The following is a 19658-nucleotide window of genomic DNA, read 5'->3' as shown; positions in this document are numbered from 1 at the left end:
TTTTTAAAAAGGTACAATGTCATGTATCGAGCATTACACGATCCTACAAAATTGTTTCACGGTCTTCATAACCCTCTGGGCTTCCCCTATTCATTCATCTCTCCCCTCCTTCTCCTTCCCCTACAACCACTTTTTTTTTTTTAACTGTTTCCACAGTTTTGCCCTTTCTAGAAAGTCACTTAGTTGGAATCAAACTAGATACAACCTTTTCAGTCTTTTTCTTTTTTTTTTTTCTACTCAACATAATGCATTTCCGTTTCCTCAATGTCTCCCTGTGGCTTACTACATCGTTTCTTTTTAACACTGAGTAGCAGTCTGTTGTATGAATATAAGTTTGTTCATCCATTCACCTCCTGAAGGCCATCTTGGTTGCTTCAAGTTTGGGTAATTATGAATAAATGAAGTTGCTGTAAGTCTTCATGGGTAGGTTTTTTGTGGACACACTCTTGTAACAGATGGGGTAAATGTCAACCGATAGGGCTGTGGGCTCTCGTGCTGAGGGCACGTGGGGCTCTGTAAGAAACTGCCCAGCTGTCTTCCCAAGTCACTGCACTATCCCCTCCAGGAAAGAGTAATGACAATTCTCTGTGCTCTACACCCCTGTCAGCATTTGGTTTTGTCAGTGATTCGGATTTAAGTCATTCTGGTAGTGTGCCGTGGTTGGTCACTGTTGTTTAATTTTCAGTTTCCTAATGATATGTGATTTTGGGGCATCTGTTCATAGACTGGTTTGCCATTTGGAGATCTGCGTTGAGACGTCTGTTACGGTGTTTCGAGTGGTTTCTACCTGGGCTGCTTCTCTTACCCATGAGTTTTAAGAATTCTTTGTAGATTTTGGGTAACAGTCCTTCATCAGCTACAGCTCTGCAAATATTCTCTCCCAGTCTGTGGCTTATATTTTTAATCTCTTAATACAATGAATTCTAATTCAGAAAAAGCGCTGTCCTCTAAGTGAACCATCAAACAAATATTCATTGACTGTGGCAGGCGTTGCACAGAGGAAATAATGCTTAGGAAGACAATGCTTGTACTCATGAAGCCCAGAATGCAAGGAGAGAGAGAAAACAGACAAAAAGATGATTATCCCACAATGCACGTTATGGCAGGGATGAGAAGGAGGACATTTTCGGAGGCAAACATCCCAGCCCAGAGAGAATTAGTCAAGGCTTACTGAAGGAAATGCCTTCAGATCTGACATTTAAAGTATGTCGTGGGGGAAGAAATGACTCTGCAGAAGAAGGGGCCTTTTGAGGCAAGGCACGGGCAAGGGAAGTTCTGTGGGCTATGGAGCGCACTTGAAGCCTTTGCGTGTTTGAGGCAAGGAGTGACCCAGGTGGAACCTGGAGGGCTTAGCTGGGATTCGATTGTGGAGCCCCTCTTATTTCCAGTTAAAGAGACTGGAGTTGGTCAAGGGTATCATAGATATGGAGAAAATGAAAACCTACATAATACCGGCCTTTTGGGATGAAGAAGAAGGTCAGGTACTCATCAGCCAGCTCAGCTCTGCAAAGGGGACTGCCATCCAGTGTGAAGCCAGGTGGCCTCCGGGGAGGGAAGAAGATGCAAAAAGCTTCACCTGCAGGGCAAGGATATTGCATCAGGCAAAGCACACAAAGAAAAGAGAAAACAAGGAATCACACACACAACCAACAACAGGATAAAGAGGCGACAAGTTCAGGAAGAGGATGGCTTCTCCTCCCCAGCTTTCAGAAACAAGTCCTGGTGGCTAATCTGTATCAAATTGCCTCCACTTTTAGATGCAGTTCTGTCTTCACCATGTGAATATAAATGATCCACATAGTGATTCTTTCTTATTTATTATATTAGTCTATTTTGTAAAACTCCAAGTCAACTCTGAAGGATATCTTCTTGGGTCTCCAAGACAACTGAACTGGAGAGACTAATTTGCATTTAAAATATTCAAGGCATTTCTGCCAAGGCTCGCCTTCACTGGGCAGCTCACTTACCTAAAGATTGTTCATTTAAATGTGCTTAAGAGCCTCAGAAATGATAATTTGGCTTCATAAAAAAACCTCAGCTTAGCTAAGCTTCCATTTGGGACAGAGAAAACTGGAAGGAACATTGCTTCTGCGTTAGCAACCAGAAAAGAGCAGACGACAGAATCACACATCTTCTTGAATGTACCAGAAAGCTGGTGCTGCATGGCACAAACTTGAGACTGAAATCTAAAGAAAGACATAAGTTTCCTGGATGGGACAGGATAGGAGGCCAGGGTTATCCGTGGCAGAGCAAGGGAGGAAAATACATTGGGCATCATCAAAAGCATGAAGAATTCAGCTACGTTTTTATCACATTCCTAAAGGCAGAGTGCGGGCGAATGTAAGCGTGTGACAGGACAGAGCAAGCCGGGGACACACACGTTCTTTACCCACAGCTGTGGCCCTCCAAGGGGCCTCAACCAGAAAGGCTGGAACCCGGCAAGAGGCTGTCTGGCAGTTTCTTATAAACACACATTCACAATACAAGTGAGCAGAATTTTACCCCAGAGAGAGAAACACTCTATTCATACTGTCCACATTCCAAGATGTGGATCTTTGGAGAGGTTTTAAGCATAGCTATCTACACCCGGAAACAACCGAATATCCACCAAATACAGAACTAACAGACTATAATGCACCCACATGTAATAAAATACTAGTCAGCAAGAAAAGGAAATACGCTTTGGATAAACTCCGCAACTTGTACAGACCTCATGCGCGGTATGCTAAGTCCAAGAAGGCAGCGCAGAAGGGCCACGTGCTAACCCAGTTTCGCTGACATTACGCTCTGCAGGGACAGGCAGAGGGACAGAAAACAGATCAGGGCACTCCAGGGGATGCGGGGAACTACTCCGTCCTCCCGATGCCCGGCGGGGTCCCTAACTGCATGCGTGCATTCGTCGCACCCTGGAACCATGTGCTCCGGAGGGGGAACCTCACTGGACGTGCACCACCCCATAATCAAAGCAGGATGACGTCACAGACTCGCCTCTGCTTGCACACACGGAGCAGGTGCTGCTGCCCTGATGGGTGAGAAGAGACGCATGAAAGCCGTTTCAGCTCCAGCAACCAACGCAGCACCCACGTTCCAGCTCCCCTCTCTTTGCCTTCAAATCGAGCTGCTGCTGGCTGCACGGGCTGTTTGGAAAAGCTCAATTCAAAATGAGCCGAACTGGCAGGGAATGAAATTTAGGCCTCTATGTTTACATCTGGAGCGATGCTCTAGAACTACTCTGAACAAAAGACACGATATTCTCAACAAAATGCTGCATGTTTATGACAAAAGAAATAAGACTCTCTCACTGGTTTGGAATCAACCTGTTGTTTTTAAGACAAATACAGGCCTTGAACAAGTGCTATCTACTACCGTGTAATTTCAGAAAATAGAGTTTCACTCCAGTAAAATAATGTAAAATTCAGGCCACAAAGGTTGTGTATGCGTGTGTATGAGTGTGTGTATTTATGAGTGTGTGTGCATGTGTGTATGAGCGAGCAAGAGAGTATGTGTGTGTCTGTGTGTGTGTGTGTGTGAGATGAGCTTATATTTTAATAAACTACTAACTTGGACCATATCTTTACCACAGATTAAATTTGCTGTGAAATGCAGAAATAGTCAGTACCCTTGGCCTCCTCAAAACAGACACAAGCCATCTATAATTTTCTCTTAATTCTTATTTGCATGATGGCAAAGCAACCAGCCATGTTATGGGGAGAGAGAAAAAAATTTAAATAATGTGCTTTTAGTTGAAAACCGGATGACAACCGTGAATGAGGCTATCAGCGCCCGGCCTGCAAGGGAGCACCGAGGCCCACCTGATACCACAGATGTCCTGTGGGAACCAACTGCTCTTTCCACACTATCTGGCGACTTGGCAGACACTTCTAGAAGCAGCTGGTGAGAGGAGCGGCTCCGAGCTGCCTTGAGGGCTGTCGTATGCCTTGGTGGTTGTTGAATTAATCGTCCTCTCAGCTCTCCTGACCCCAAACACTTCTAGCTTGCTTAGACTATCAAGCTAAATGAATAAATGAAGGGAAATGAAATCAAGCGAAGATCATTTTGTGATTTCGGCCGTCACGGCCAATTACACGGTGGCCACGCCCAGACTTGGTAGCGGGTCCCCGAGGGTGAGCCACTGATCTTGCCCCTTAGCGTCCTTGGTCGTGGCCAGGGCGGGGGGCCGGCGCTGGCAGCCCACTGTGGGGGAGGCCCGGGCCCCACACTCCTGCCCTGCGAGCCCAGTGACATGGGCGTCACCCCCCAGCCGCGTTTTATTCGTGTGCCGACACCAGACCATGGAAAATGAGGGCGAGTAAAGCTACTTCAAGGCACAGGGACGATTTTCACAGAGGCTGAATCTACCTGATCTGATTTCTGAGCGAGCAAATGTGAATCTGCTCGGAGAGCAAGGGAGACAGGCACTCCCGGCAGAAGCAGCAGCGAGGACCAAAGCCAGAGACGGGAAAGCCCGGGACATGCCCGGAACGGGGGAAGAGTAGTGATGACTCGGGAGGGAGCGGGAGAGAGGGCCAGAGGGGCTGAGACCAAGTGGAGAAATGTGTATTCTAGATGTTGCTCCCTGAGCACAGGGCACGAGGACGCTGGACAGACACGCCGAGGAAGTGCGCAGGGACGGAAACCCAGCAGAGGCGGCCCTCACATGCGCTAGAAGCCACCCAGCCCTCTGCGGGCTTGCCGCATTGGTCAGGGGACCGCAGTGCCTCTCGTCCCTGCTTCTTTCTGTGATTCCGTGACCATCCGTTATTCTCTCTCTCTCTTTCTCTCTCTCTTTTTCCTTTTTTTTTTGATAGACACTCGCCCTTTGATAGTCCTCCTTGTTCTCACATGTCCTTAATATGAGCAACTGGGTCCTCAAATCAAAATGAACTTCACTTCAGGTCCAGCCAGCTGGGTGGCGCCCCCTCACTCACCCCATAGTTCCCAGTAACACCCGGCCTCTTGGCCACTCTGCGGTCCATTTCAGTTTGAGCCCCTGCAGCAGCACTGAGCACAGAAATTTCTTCTGCTCTTCTTGAGTTGCTATAGATACTTTATCCGCATCCTTTCTCCTAAAAACCCATCAGGTGTTGCCGGAAACTCTGGATTAACACTCTCGGTATGTCTTAATTTTCCTCCTTCCATCACATCTTTATCCTTCTGCATTTCAACGTGCCAGAACCGAGGTCGAGGCTTTATTGCCTCCTTACATCTCCTTCCGTGTCCATCAGGGAAGTCCCTCTACTGAGGAGAGGCCTCGCCCCCCCCCCCACCTCCTCTCTTTTACCTTTTCCTTCTCCTCCTGATTTTCTTCTTTCAGTCAGGTTAGGGCACGCTGTGTTGTGATAACAGATCTTTCCTGAAATGTTAACAGCTTAACACATTCATTACTTATGGCTGACTCAGTAAGATTATGCCAGTCAAGGAACCGCCTCCTTCTGGGTCTCTGAAGTCGGACGCGGGGACCTTCGTGCTCAGAATGAAAGGGCAGCAGGGGCTGACCGCTCGGGACGGGATGCGCTACCGGGCCGCGTACCTCCCGCCGCTCTCCCACTGTAACCCGGCCACTCGGTCTAACTGCCGGGGGTACGGAGAGCAGGTTCACGAGAAAGGAAACTAAAAACAGTATTTGATCGAGAACCCACAGCTTTGTCTCTTTCAAAATTTTGATCTTCAAGATGGTTAGAGGTGATAGCCCTGGAAATCTTGCCTGCAGGGTCCTCAGATTTACCCAAGTGCCTTTCAGTTTCTCGTGTTCACTGTGGCCATCCCTGGGTCTCCAGTGGGTCCCAAGGCGGTAACTGACTTTTGTTATGTCCTTCCTCTAAGGGCTATTCGAGATGCTACTCACCACCGGCCAACAATTCTGCTGTTCTGAGAGGCCAGATCTTCGTCCCTGATGGGATAGCTAGAATATTCATCCTGGTACGATGCCTTGCAGACCACGCTGGCTACAACTGCCCCCTTGCATTCATCACCAGGCATTGAAGAACCCCGAGGGAGCTCGGCATCCCTGACTCCAGCCCTGCTCCTCTCCATCCCAGTCACGGAGCTGCAGCCTTCCCCTCAATACGTCAATTGCTTCTGCGAGAATAACTACTCCTTTTTTCCCAGCTGATCCACTGGCAAAGGGGTGGACGAAATACGCAGTGGCAGACAGACCTCCAGGTTTCCTGAAACCCCATTGTGTCCCTGATCGTCCTCCTGCCCCAACCAGAACTCCAGGAAGGCAGAGCCTGGTATTTGGAGGAAAGGGGGTAAAAATGACCCAAGTGAGTCAATGACATACAGCGATGGCAATATTGCTTTCTTTCTCTTTCTTTCTTTCTTTCTTTCTTTTTTAAGATTGATTGATTGATTCACTTGAGGGAGAGAGGAACCACAAGCAGACCCCCGGCTGAGCGTGGAGCCTGCATACGACTTCCAAGCTCAGAAGCATCTGGTCTACTAACCAGGATGTGGAAATGGTTCGTAGCTGTTGGCTTCATCAGCACCAGCCCTGCAAGGGTTCCTCCCAAAGGGTTAAACTCAAATGTATCTTTTATGAAGTCATTCTAATGTTGCATTAGGAAACAGTTTCTAAAGGATGCAGCATAATACAGGACCAACGACTCTCACTATCCTCCTTTTTCTTAAAAAAGATTTTATTTATTCATCTGATAGAGAGAAACAGTGAGAGAGGGAACACAGCTGGGGGTGGGGGAGTGGGAGAGGGAGGAACAGGCTTCCCACTGAGGAGAGAGCCCAATGTGGGACTCAATCCCAGGACCCTGGGACCATGACCTGAGCCAACAGCAGATGCTTAACTGACTGAGCCCCCAGGTGCCCCTCGTCCGATTTTTTAATACCTCTTTCACTGCCAAATAGGTCCGTTAGCCCAAGAGCATGTTAGGAAAACCATGATCATAAAAGAGACACTTTGTGAGCCTGAGATAGCGATGCCATGTGAGACAAAGACAGACACATTCCCAGAGAGCATCTCCGTTTCGGTACAGATAACACACAGGTGATCTGAGATGATCAGATGCCAGTAAGTGGCTGGTTAGTGTCCACGAGGGGCTGTGGTGCACCAAGGGCTCAGTGCCAGTCTCTGATCTTGCCAGCTCCGAGGGTCATCGGTAACAATGGCTCTGTCCGTCTAGGTGATACAGAGCAGAGTTACTGTTCCCAGGCACAGTCTTCATCCCTGGTCTGGAAGTCGCCCACGGATGAGACCACTGGACTGCTTCGAAAGCAGCGAGCTGCCAAGGACAAAGACCTTCCCGTGGATGGGAAGTCTGTCAGACCTGCTTCTGTTCAGGCTTCCTCTATGGTATCTGCCTTCTTTGGAGCATCCTAGTGGTTATCCCGTGTTGTATCACAAATTAGCCCCAAACTTAGCAGCTTAAAAAAAAAAAGAAGAAGAAGAAGAAGAAGAAGAAGAAGAAGAAGAAGAAGAAGAAGAAGAAGAAGAGGAAGAAGATTTGCAGCCTCAAAGTTTCTGCAGGGAAATAAGCAGCCATGTTGTAACTTCTCCCATTGAGAGGCCCATGTGGTGAGGAGTGGATGTCCCCGGCCCAGGGCCAGCAGGTGCCTCACGCCTGCCAGCAGCCACATGGCCACTCATTCCTGTAGACCCAGAAATTTCAAGGGAATTTGGATGTTCAAGGTATTAAGACACATCCTCCATCACAACTTATCATTCCCGTAACACTCGCTGGGACTGTGACTCTGGCTTGCTTCGCTCCCGATCAGACCCCAGTCTCCCATTCTGCCTACGGGAGACAGGATGCAAGTGTGACCATGGATGTTGACTCAGACCAACAAACCATACAACCTTTGTAAGTACTACTGTCTTCATGGCTCTTAAATGCTTTTTCTTTTTCTTTTCTCCTCCTAGCCAGTGGGCTAGGTGGATTAATGCCCCTAAAGATGTCCCTTTCTTAGTCCCCAGAATTTGAGAAACTGTTAGTGTTCATGGTGAAAAGGGATGTGCATGTGTGATTAAGTTAAGGACCCTGAGGTGGCGAGATTATTTTAGATTATTGGGATGGAACCAATCTAATCTCATGCGTCTTTGGAAGCAGAGAACTTTTACCAGCTGGGGTTGGAGGTAATGTGGCTCTTGGGAGAATGGTCAGAGACAGGCAGTATTATAGGTTCTGAAGGTATAAGGAAGTCAAGGAATGAAGGTGGCATTTTACCATGTAGGCAAGGCATGGGAATAGATGGGCCTCCAGAGGGAACACAGACGTCCTGACACCTGACAGCCTAGTGAGACCTGTACTAGACTTCTAACCTCTAGAAGTAAAAAAATCACAAATGTGTGTTGTGTTAAGTCACTAAGTTTTTAGGTATTTGTTATGGATGCAACAGAAAACGAATTCATCTGTGTATCCCCTTTCTTCCCCTTTTGTCTTAATTCTGCTCAGGAGAAAGCATTAGTACTTGTGATGCTGAACAGTGCCAGGAACTACCTCCAGCAATTCCAATGGAACCATTGATGGCACAGCCCTAGAAACGGGTCACTTGCTAGCATTTCACTCTGAGTATCTATACGGCTACTTCTCGCCTCCCTCTCCTCATTTGGGTTCTCCTTAAAGCACACCTTGAAAAACGCAATTGTAAAGGGAAGCAATCCCAGGAAACACCCATGGAGAGAGGTAAGTAGGTCAAGGAAGGGAAGGATCCAGTGACAGGTCCCTGACCCTCCTGGGCATGAGAGCTCAATCCTACTGAAACACCCAGGAAGACAGAGGAGAACAAGCACTTGGGGATTACTCCACCCAAGAGATGGGGAGACGAGCTACTGGTCCAGAGGGTCCCATCAGCCCCGGGAGGAGAGTGCTCGATCCTGAGGACTATCCTTGCACCATTGAGCGGGGAGAAGAGGCTCTGGTGGTCAGGAACAACTCGGAGGCCACGTCAGAGGTGTGGGCACGTGGGAGCTGGCCCAGAGTGTGGAGAAATGCACACACTGCGGACAGGGGGCCACTGGCAGCGTCTGTCATGAACATCTTTTCCTACCTGTTTCACTCCAGGGTACCCATCATGGTCCTTCTGCTCTCTCTGGGCTGCTGGCTGCTCTCTACGTCACATGCTCCTGACCTAGACCTCATCGGGCCTCCTTGAGTCAGTAACCCTCTCCCCCAACCCCACTGTCTTCTCACAGAGTTTTAATTTACCCTCAACTCTTTATTATCTTTTTTATAAGTTTTGCAACATGTAATCCCCATTACAGCCCACTTTTTTCCAGACTTTTGTTTCTAATACAACCACGTCTGTACATCTTCTTGCAAGCAATAGATGCAAAAAGGCAGCATTTGATACATTTTTCTGGCCCACAATTCCTCTGCTACTTCTATTTCTACCGAATTCTATCCCTGAGTTGTTCTCCCCTTCCCGGATAGAGCCCGGGCTTTCAGTCCCCCAAAAGCTCTGCACCCACAGCCTTTGATGTCTTGACTCATCTCATTTCTTCTAGGCCCAGCTTCTTCTGTGATCCTTTTTTGACTTCCTGGACAGAATCATTCCCGAATCAGAGCTGCCACGGGGCTGTTTCTTCCTCTGTACGTCTGACCCATATTACAGCCGTGGTCTCGAACGCCTGCCAATGCACGGCGAGCTTTCCAGGTCATGCGCCTGCCGGGGAGCATTCCCCACAGCAGGTGTCTAACATACGGGCCTTTGGTTGCAGGCGATCAGAGTCAGACTAACGAGGCTAAAAGATGGGATAAGGAACGGTGTTAGAGAGCAGTGCTGTTTCCGAAGTCGGACGCCTGATCAAGCACTCTTGGGACTAAGGAACACGTGACCTCAGTCATCTTTCAGAACACATTTCCAAAAATCGTAAAGTGAATAAATACTAGAATGACCACTTTGTCATGACCTAATTCTCGTGTTTTGCCTTAATGTTATTTCAAGCACTTCTTGTGGACTTGATTTACTTGGTTCTTCAAGTGTCCTGGCAGAAGGAGTCTTCTGAATACAGCACACACAGCAGCAGGTGTCCACAGCAGAACAAAGGGGCCGAGGTGCCGCGGACGGGCTGGCTGGGATCCAGTCTGGTGAGGGAGCCGGCTGGAGCTGCACAGGGCGGACTCCGTCTTGTGTTTTAAAACGATATATGAAAACAAAGCAAAACTGAAGTAGATTGGGCAACAAGCAGCCAAAATGATTAATTGACTAGAATTAGCCCCGCGTGAGAAAAGGTTAAAGGTTAAAAGTAGGAGATAGTTATTAAAAACTAAACAAAACAAAATCAAAGACCCAGGGTGACATTAACTGTCTAAAAGTATATCAAGGGTTGTTTATGAAATAAGAATGCTGAGCAACTGAGCTCTCTCTGAACAATGCAAAATGAAAATGAAAAATAAATTTCTCTAAGAATTTTCTTAGATCAAAGTTGAATATGTTTGGTTACTGAAATTACTGATTTGTCCAATATACAAAACATACATATTTAGACACACTTCTCCTGACACCTTTCAAGACGGCTCTAATGGACAGAGGACACAGTTACCCACCTAGGGAATGGCCCTACGACAACGCACCCAATGCCTTTCGTATTTTAGGAGGTGGTGTTTTTTTGTTTGTTTGTTTTTGCTTTTGTTTTAGAGAAGAGGATTTGGATCAGGCATTAGCTTTATGAAGCCACAGTGAAATGAAGGACTGAAGCCTGACTGAGGTGATAAATGAATGAGCAGGAACCGTGATGGTGAGATCCTAAAGCCACGACAGCCTGCATCGCCTCATTCGTTGTTTCCTTCTTCGTGGAACTTCTAAGCAGGATTGCGGGATTTTGAAGCTGTTTCCATTGGAACCTCATAAATGCAAACGAGTGGTTTCCCGTAACAGTGACCTGTGTATTTTCTCTCTGCAGGCATTGAACAGTTCAGGTTTACATCTGAAGGGAGAGCCCTGTCGAAAGTCAAGAAGTAGGTGGGGGCAGGTATGTGCTGCGGAGTATGCAGGAAACTTCGAGAAGAATAAATTCCTCCTTCCCAAATTATTCTGCCCTGCGGTTATCTGGACAGCTAGGGAAGGGCAGTGCTAGAAGGCCTGCACACTGGTTTGCAACCTTCTCTTGGTACGATCTGAAATCAGCCCCTTATGTGGAACACGGGAAGAGACTAAAGAAGTAGGCAGATGGCTCCAGACTGGTAGGTGGAGGGTTCGAGAAGCAACGGGTCTTTCTGACGAGGCTTGTGTTGGGTGCCGATGAGATGAGCAGATTCCCTCACCCGCCCACCAAATCTTCAGGGTTTATCTGGAGGCCGTAATTCGGTTCGGTCAGACACACCAACCAGAGGGGCTCAGCACTCCATCACTTTCCTGAGGCTGTGCCCTTGGGACAGCTGCAGCAGGCTGGGAGGGTAAGAAGAATCCAGATTCCGAAGCCTCTGACCGGCCTGGTCCAGATCACGGGAAAGCGGTGGTCACATCCTCTGGATGCCCTCCCCTGACACCACAGTAAGGAGCAACCTACAAGGATCTGAGCAGGGTGACCACACAGGGGAAATAGGGTGACCATACCTACAGCCGTAGCTTACGTGGGAAGATTCTGCAGATGGCAGGGATAGTGAGTATCATGGGAGCATCGCAAGCTGGAGGAAACCGCGGGAGAACACGATCCTGTAGGTTACTGTGATTTGCATATTGTGCGTGCACATGTGTGGGCAGATGTTTATATCTGCAGGACAAAGGAAAGGGGAATTTATGTGTATCCTATGCATAGTATGCAAACCACCTTCTATTGTGTACTTCGAATAGATCTTCTTCCTACGTTGGTTTTAGAGCTGCCCACAGAAGCCATTTGATGAACAGTGCCTTACTGAGTCATAAAGACTTCCCACACGTGGATACATTTCATTATACAGTATTATAAAACATCACATTTGTTAATATTACCATGAAACTCAACAGAAACATCTCTGAGTCTTGAGAAGCCCTCAAGACCACGCGGCAGATACCGTTTTTCCAAAAGACTTAATTTTTGCTTTAAAGCACCAATATTATCCTTGGCAGCTGTCTCCTTAAAGGGTCAGGTTTACTTCACTTTTCATTGTGTTGGGTTTTCTTTCTTTAAAAGAAAATATCTGCATAATACTTGAGGGTGAAGAATCACAGTTTGTCTGTATGCTGGAGTGTCAAGAGAATGATGCTTGGTGAAGGCAGGGGCTCCCTCAGCTAGCAAGGGACATCGTCACACAAGGGTGTTGCTTTGAGAGGGGCACTGAGCTCTGGCAGGCGACGGAAGAGCTGGATGCCTGTTTCTCATTTTATCACACGGAAGAGTAAAAGGACACATCATATACTCAGCGGTCAATTTTAATAAAACTAGTAATTGTTATTGCTTTACAAAGGTCATTCATAAATAAATTTGGCCAGTGTGTGTGTGTGTGTGCATGTGTGTGTTGCATGACAATGAGAAAGGCAATGACTCCTAGTTGTCTCTGGCCCCTACCTTGATGTGTGAGAAGTTGCCAGCAGTTTTATCCACCGCTGTCCTTGCATGGTCGGTGAAAATGTCAGCACAGTAAAGAAGACCCCGTGCGTTAGTGTGATTATAACTGTTGTGACCTTGAGGAGTCCCTGAAATGACTTCCATGCACACCTGACAATGTCTGGCCCAAAGCCTGAAGTTCTAGGGAGACTGTGCCACAGGGGAAGAGGGGATCTTCCGACAGACCCCTGCCGGTGGCTGTCACCAACTCCACCTCTGTAACCATGTTAGAAACCCCTAGAGAAGCGGCGCACACGACGGTAGGTACTGTGCGACGGTGCCATGGGAGACCCGCGTATCTCATGCTCTTCCCTCAGTGTCTTGGGCTCTGAAACACCTGTGCTCTTCCTCTGCTGATATTTCATCTCTCCAGCTGGAAGGTCTCCTCTGCTCATTCTGGATCCCTGGCCCCACCTCTGTTACTCGGTTTCTCGATCTCAGCTTTCCCCTCTGCTGGCCATCACGGAAACCATTTTCTGAGTCAGTTTCCCGTTCCTCTCCATTGCAGTTTCTCCCTGTCAGTGCAGGTTCCTCCTGAGCCCCTTCCCCCTCACCCCCCGACTCTGGAAGCACCGCCTCCATGTGACAACAGAAAAAAGCCAGGAACGCCCCCTCACCCCATTTGCTGACCCTAACTTTCCTGCAGGGGAACACTCTCCATTATTTAATGCCTCTAAGATACAAGGTTTTTATCGATTGTGACTTTACCTGACAATTAATTTTCAGAGATTAATGGCTTGTGAGAATGCAGATGGAGAACCTAAGTAGCGTTCCCCAATTCCCAAACACAAGAATCCTGTCAATGAGGAAACATGTGCATATGTTATCCATGGTCAACAGTAGTAACCACTGAAGGTCCTTCTAGGGAAATAAGCCACTGTATTTCAGGTCTCTATTCTCTAATATAGAAAATCAACTTTATTTAACTTTAAAAAGTTGGGAAAACAGTTCCTTAGTTTCCAAGTTATAATTTGTTTTCATATTCCTAACTTTGGAACTTTTGTTCCTAAAACTGTCTCTGACTTTTGTCCTTGGGACAGAAATTCATACTTTTGGACTTGGAATGCTGGGTTCAATTCAGACCATCTGTGAATTCTCCTATACATTTTCATGCACTAAAACCAAATTCCTGTTTAACCCTTTGTCATTGTGGTTATTTTTATCATCATTAGTTTTGGTGTTAAAGAACATTCACGAGCCATGTAAACAGGTCTCTTGTCTGGTTTACTACTTCAAAACTTGGTGTCTTTAATCGACCCCTCAGTTCTGTTATTTTTAAAGCTAGAAAAAAAATACTGCCTAAAGTATACAGCTGATGAACTCTACTGAAGAGAGTCAGACCTACAAAAAGAATGTCCCTGTTAGGTCTCTCTTTCCTTAATTAGAACACAGAGACAAGGTGAGACCTTTCATTTAGAAAGACTGTAGACTCTCCAGCATTAACCACATTTCATTATCCTATATTTTCAGAAACAGTGATAGTGGGAGGCAGATAGCTGTCAGTAATAAAAAGTTTTTGTTGGCCAACACTATGATTGTAACTGAAAAAGAGACAGTATCCTCTTTCCTGCCCTCCTGTTCCCATACGGACTATCAGCCTCAACCATCAGGAGGGAATCTCCCCTGAAAGGCGCCTTATACATAGGAAACTAGATCCATGTCTTCTTAAAAACTTTAGGTTTTTCAACGTTTTCTCACTCTGAGTGTTAGAATTCCTGACAACATTCCAGCAATCCTAGTCATTAGTGCACATCGGACTGCATCCGTGTTTCTCCTCTGTCACCTTCTTGTGACCTTCAGGAGAAGCGAGAAGGAGACAGAAGGGACGCAGATCTTGATCTTCTCTCACACACTCACGCGTCTGGGACTTCGGTCTCAGCAGTTTTAGTAAAAGGGACCGAGGAATGTCCTGTGTGTGTTTGAGGCGGGTGATTCGTTTGGAACTGTTAGTTTTAGGTTGGGAAGTTATCCCAGGAAAATCGGATCGTCAAACTAGTTCTGAACATTGTTTTTGGTTATCCTCGGGTCGTGAGCTTGCCCCGACCTACCCGCGACGTCTGGGGAAACAGGGTCATCAGCAGCGTTCCCACAGCCGGTGAAATGGGGTCGTCAGCAGCGTCCCACGGCCGGTGAAACAGGGGGTGCTTTCTGCCTGATGTGTCACCTGTTCCCGATGAACTCAATCAAACATCATTTCCTATTAACTGGCAGAATCCTCCCAGGAAGTCTCCGGAAACTCCCACTCCCACCCCGTCCCTCATGCTCCATCTTGCCCGAGCTCTCGGGGACACCTGCCCACCCTTCCTGGACCACAGAGCGGGCCCAAGTGCCCCTGAAATATGTACTCCGTTCCAAACACGGCACGAGGGGGCTGAGCCCACGGCTGGCTTCACAAAAGACATGATCAGGAACCTACCACGGTCTCCTCCCATAATTTCATAAGCTCAGAGGTTTGAATCTTAATGTTACTGCTTGAATAACAATAGCTTGGGGCTTAAAAAAAAAATACAAGAAACCAAAACCTGGGCTAAAATTTCTCAAACCATGGTCCCTAAAAGATCTCAACTGGAATTACATGAAACACTTCTAAAAGTACAGATTCCTGACTCCACCTCAATTCCCAGAAACACTATCTTTAAGAACATCTCTGAAAAATTTGCATCTTTCATGAGAAATCCAGGTGGTTGTTTTTCTAACCCCAAATTTGAAAACCACTGCTGTGGCCTGTATTTCCAAGGCGGAGGATCTTGTTTTATAGGCAAAGGGACACAGAACCTCTCTTTTACGGGAGAGACTGAGGTCAATCTTTACCCAAAATCTCTTAAAGGGGTTTTGTGCTTTTCCAAAATGGAAAATAAAGAGAGTCATGTGAGGTGATACTCTATAATTAGACAGTAAATCACAATCTGCACCTATGAAAAAGAGATATCCATTCTAATTGCTCTTGGCCACCCAGACTCCCCTTTTGTGGGTGAGTTCGTGTGTGCTCCCTGAACCTCCAGGTAGGGACAGGAAAGGGGCAGAATGAGGGAGTAGGAGGGTAAAAGCAGAAAGGTCCCATCTGACAGGTTTGCCCCATCTAAAAGTAGAGATACTGAATTAAACAGGTAAGAGGGGCACCTGGGTGGCTCAGTGGGTTAAGCTCTTCCTTCAGCTCAGGTCATGGTCTCAGGGTCCTGGGATTGAACCCCGCATTGGGCTCTCTGCTCAGCAGGGAGCCTGCTTCCCCCTATCTCTCTGCCTACTTGTGATCTCTGTCAAATAAATAAATAAAACCTTTAAAAAATATACAGGTAAGAAGAGAGTAGGGAAAAAAGGATATCAATAAAATCTAAAAGATGTCCATCTCAACACAACACAAAGCTTGTCTGATGCCCTCACAGTTATCAGAGGTCAAGATGAAATTCTGACAAAAATATAATGAGTTTTGTGGGTAATGACTAAAGGTAGAAAACACAGAGGAAAAGGAAAATTACACCATAAAGCATGTAGAACATCCCAATATGCCAGCCAGCAGGCAATTTTAAACAGATTAATAAATATTTTGAACTCATGTTAAAGCAAGAGGTAAGAGACAAGAGGATATGACTTTCCATATAAAGACTAGGGTAGTGTCATAAAGGCAATAGCATTTACTACCATGCATTTCCCAGAGCACATTCTGTATATTAAAATATAGATTTCCATTGTCATCAAAATGACTACACACAGTAAATGCATTACAGACTAGCTCACAAAGTAAGAGACTTCGTGTCCCTTTCCTGTCATCTTCCCGTGGTTAGCACGCTGCAGCTCCCCGGTCCAACCCAGACTCCCCAGTTCCACATTTGTGCATGTTTTCACGGACCGTGTTAGCCACAAACATGTCAGGACAACGGGTGACACCAGATTTTCAGTCTAGAATACAGCTTTACACCAGCAAATACTTCTTGACAATGAAGGTGCACACTTGAGGTGTGAGCTTACGTTATACAAGTTTTCATACGCCTAATTGAGGATTTGAAAGGATTTCTGCAACACAAAAGGCAACTTTATGCCTTAAGAAAGTGCATCTTCATGTTTGCAAGTGAGAGTTTCACATACTGAAATCACAGTGACATTTAAATTACAGACTAAATGAGCGTAATGTCCGTAGCTATTAAGTGATGCTAGTCTCTCCCTGCCGGAAGTCCAGGCCCCCAGCACAGCTGGGCACTTCACAGATGGACACATTTTTGTTAAATATTGACTAAAATCATGCCTAGTCATTATATTTTAGTTTCACATTATCTGTTTGGGTCACCAAAATCTCTGAGGCTTAAAGCAGCGTATTATCTATGGTACAATACTGATTTCCAAAAATAGTTATATATTTCACTTTAGTGCTTGAGAACTTTCTTTTGGAGAATTTTTGTCTTGATTTGAGAAGACCCATTAGTTTAATGCGAATCACTTATTCCACAGTGACAGTGACAGATAACATGCTCTAAAGATAAGACTGCCTGGATGAGAGAAGTTGAGCACGAGGCAGGAGAGTCACTTTGAAAGCTCCCACAGCCAGTTAATGAGGGAGTAAGAATTGGACCTAGGCAGTCAGAATCCTGTCTGTCCAAGATTTCGATCACGTAAGAAGAGAACCAAAAGAGGACAGCTGCATGCAATTAAGGGGAGGAAGTACTTCCAAGGAAGAAAGAGAAAGGGATTTATGATTTCAACCCAACAGAGCATTCAAGGACAGTGGGGAATGAGGAAAGTCCTTATAGAAATTAACTGTGAATCCACTTTGCCACTGGTTAAGGTGGGAGTGAAAGGAAAAGGAAGATGGTGAGAATAAAGTTCTTTTTAAAATGAATTTTGACAAAAAAAGGAAAGGGAATGATCAGATTCCCAGGTCAAAGAAAGACCTTTATAAAGGGAAAGTTTTAAAAAAAAGGCTGTGTAGGGAAGGAAAAAGCTAGTGGTGAAGGAAAGATTAAAGGATGGGGGTGGGGAGAGAGGGAAAGAGAGAGAGAAACGGAGAGAGAAGACCTAAGAGGAAACAAAGCATGGCAAGAGCAAATTCTCAGACCAGAGGAAGAAAGGCCACCTCCAGAAGATGGCATGACAAAGAACAGGCTGTTTGTTGGAACCCAACATTTAATTATTAGAATACAACCAAGCACCTCAGGAAAAGGTAGATGTTTGAAAATAGAACGGTCTGGTTTTGCATTTCTACTTGATTTCAGAACATCTTGATACAGCTGATATTTCTATTTTCAAGGCTAAGTTTCTGTTGGAAGGATTTGATCTACAACGTTTGACAGAACCCATAAATTTCCTTTATGAACCATGGAGGTAGTTAAGAAAGAGTCCTAAATATCGAGGTGAGAGTGTGAAGTGTTGATGTGATGAGTGGTAGCTTCACCAAAAAATATGCTTGTTTAAACAGAACCCTAAACATTGATCTCACTGACTAGAGGAGATACTGAAACCTTTCTTTAGCATAATGCCTTTTTGATGGCTTTTATGGGGGCAAGGATCCTCAGTCTGTTATCCACAGAGAAAATTGGATGAATCAGTGTTCTCAAAATGTATTACTAAGATTCATACCACACGATGAGTGTGAATGTTTAACCTTTACAAAGAGCTTGAGGGAAAGACTTTTTTTTAATACTTCAGTTAAAAACCATTGGAAATGCACTTTTCTCAAGAGGTAATTGATTCAGTAATACTGCAAAACTACAGAGTGGAGTGTAGGTAGGGTTGCACTAGAATCGTTTCTCTGTTTTGTTACACTTTTTTGAATTTTTTAATAAATAAGATGAAGAGTAAATACAAGGAAAGTGAGTGAAATTAAATTAATATTTGTCTTTGTATTCTGAATGCCCTAAGAGATCTGGAAATATTGGGAAAGAAGAACATTATACATTATTTATATGCTGCTAACCGAATGGAAAAGGATGTTCTACTTGCTCTATCTCAGGTATAAGGAGCTACGTTTTGTAATGGACAAACGTCTTCTAACAGAATGGAGCGAGAAAGGGACTAGGTTTGTCAAATTGGAGTTGTAGAAAAACATTATGAACAAACAGGTGATATAAATAATTCTTCTTTTGGAAAGAACATCGAAAAACATCTAATCTCAGCTATCATCAGTACAGAATTTCCTCTACCTCGTCCATCTCAAAGTATAATATGCCCTAAGTACAGCCAGTCACCAGGTTTGCGAGGGTGAATAAGGTATGTTTCCTACCCTCAAGAAATTGTAGTACAGAAGTAAAAAAAAAAAGAGCTAGGCAATAGTTTTTAGGTAGTACATGACAGTATGTTGTATACAAATTTTACAAATGACTTTTTTCATCAGTACAGCAACAGCATGGACAAGGAGTAAACCCTTGGTACACAGTGCACCAGAGAAGGCGTCCAGGAGAAGGCAAGTGTCTAAGCATTGTAAGTCTAGGCTGGGTGGGTACATATTACAAGCATTTACCAGAAAGACACATGGATATTTGTCTGGATAATACTGAGGTCATTTCGATCTATCTGGGGCCTCTCTGAAGCATACGGTGGAATGCCATGCTTAGGGAAAGTGTTCCCTCTGAATCATAACACACTTGTATGGACCTGCGGCACCAAGGCAAGGCCAGTGGAGGAGGAGCCCGGGAAGGTGTGTGTGCACAGGGCCACCGGAGTTCTCCGTGTCAGAGTGTCAGGGCAACACACCCCATATCTCCTACTGGAAGCAGCAGGGGGGGGGGGGAAGAGAATGGAGTGGGATGTAGTTTAGAGAGATCCCAGGAGTGGACGGCGTAGATGTTACCCCAGCCCATTCCGTAGAAAGTGACCAGCTGGGCTCAGACACACGGATGGGAAGACTATGATCGCAACACATCTGTGAGGCAGGGTCCCAAGGTACATTCCTTGGATATGGAGTTAAAGGAGGAGTTGAAGACGAATGCTTGGCGAGTGGCACAGGGGACTTAATTGATATTGATACTCCTGAAATGCTTTACCCCTGGATGGAACTGGCACTTAGGATTCTCAGAAACACCCTGAGGTGCCTCTGATGAACATAACCTCTTCTGTGACAGTTTTAAGACCCTTAGGACATCACTTACTTTACGGTGATAATGTCCCAGGTGCCAGTGATTAGTGAACATTGCCTTCTTCATAGACCTTTAACTGTCATATAAATCAGCAGTGTATGTGCTTTATGGAGCAT

The 19658-nt window shown here is 45.8% G+C and overlaps 1 long non-coding RNA gene across 1 annotated transcript; it reads left to right on the top strand.

Moving 5' to 3' along the window:
* Positions 1 to 7552: 7552 nt before the first annotated feature.
* LOC309873355 lies at positions 7553 to 11359 on the top strand. The gene is made up of 4 exons (XR_014316308.1): positions 7553 to 7814; positions 8406 to 8904; positions 9015 to 9105; positions 9458 to 11359. It is a non-coding gene; the product is annotated as an uncharacterized lncRNA (long non-coding RNA).
* Positions 11360 to 19658: the final 8299 nt, after the last annotated feature.

The sequence above is a fragment of the Mustela nivalis genome (assembly GCF_964662115.1).
Source record: "Mustela nivalis genome assembly, chromosome: 9".
Classification (NCBI taxonomy): Eukaryota; Metazoa; Chordata; class Mammalia; order Carnivora; family Mustelidae; genus Mustela; species Mustela nivalis.
Note: the sequence above shows the minus strand (reverse complement) of the source record. Positions and strands in the feature narration are given on the sequence as shown.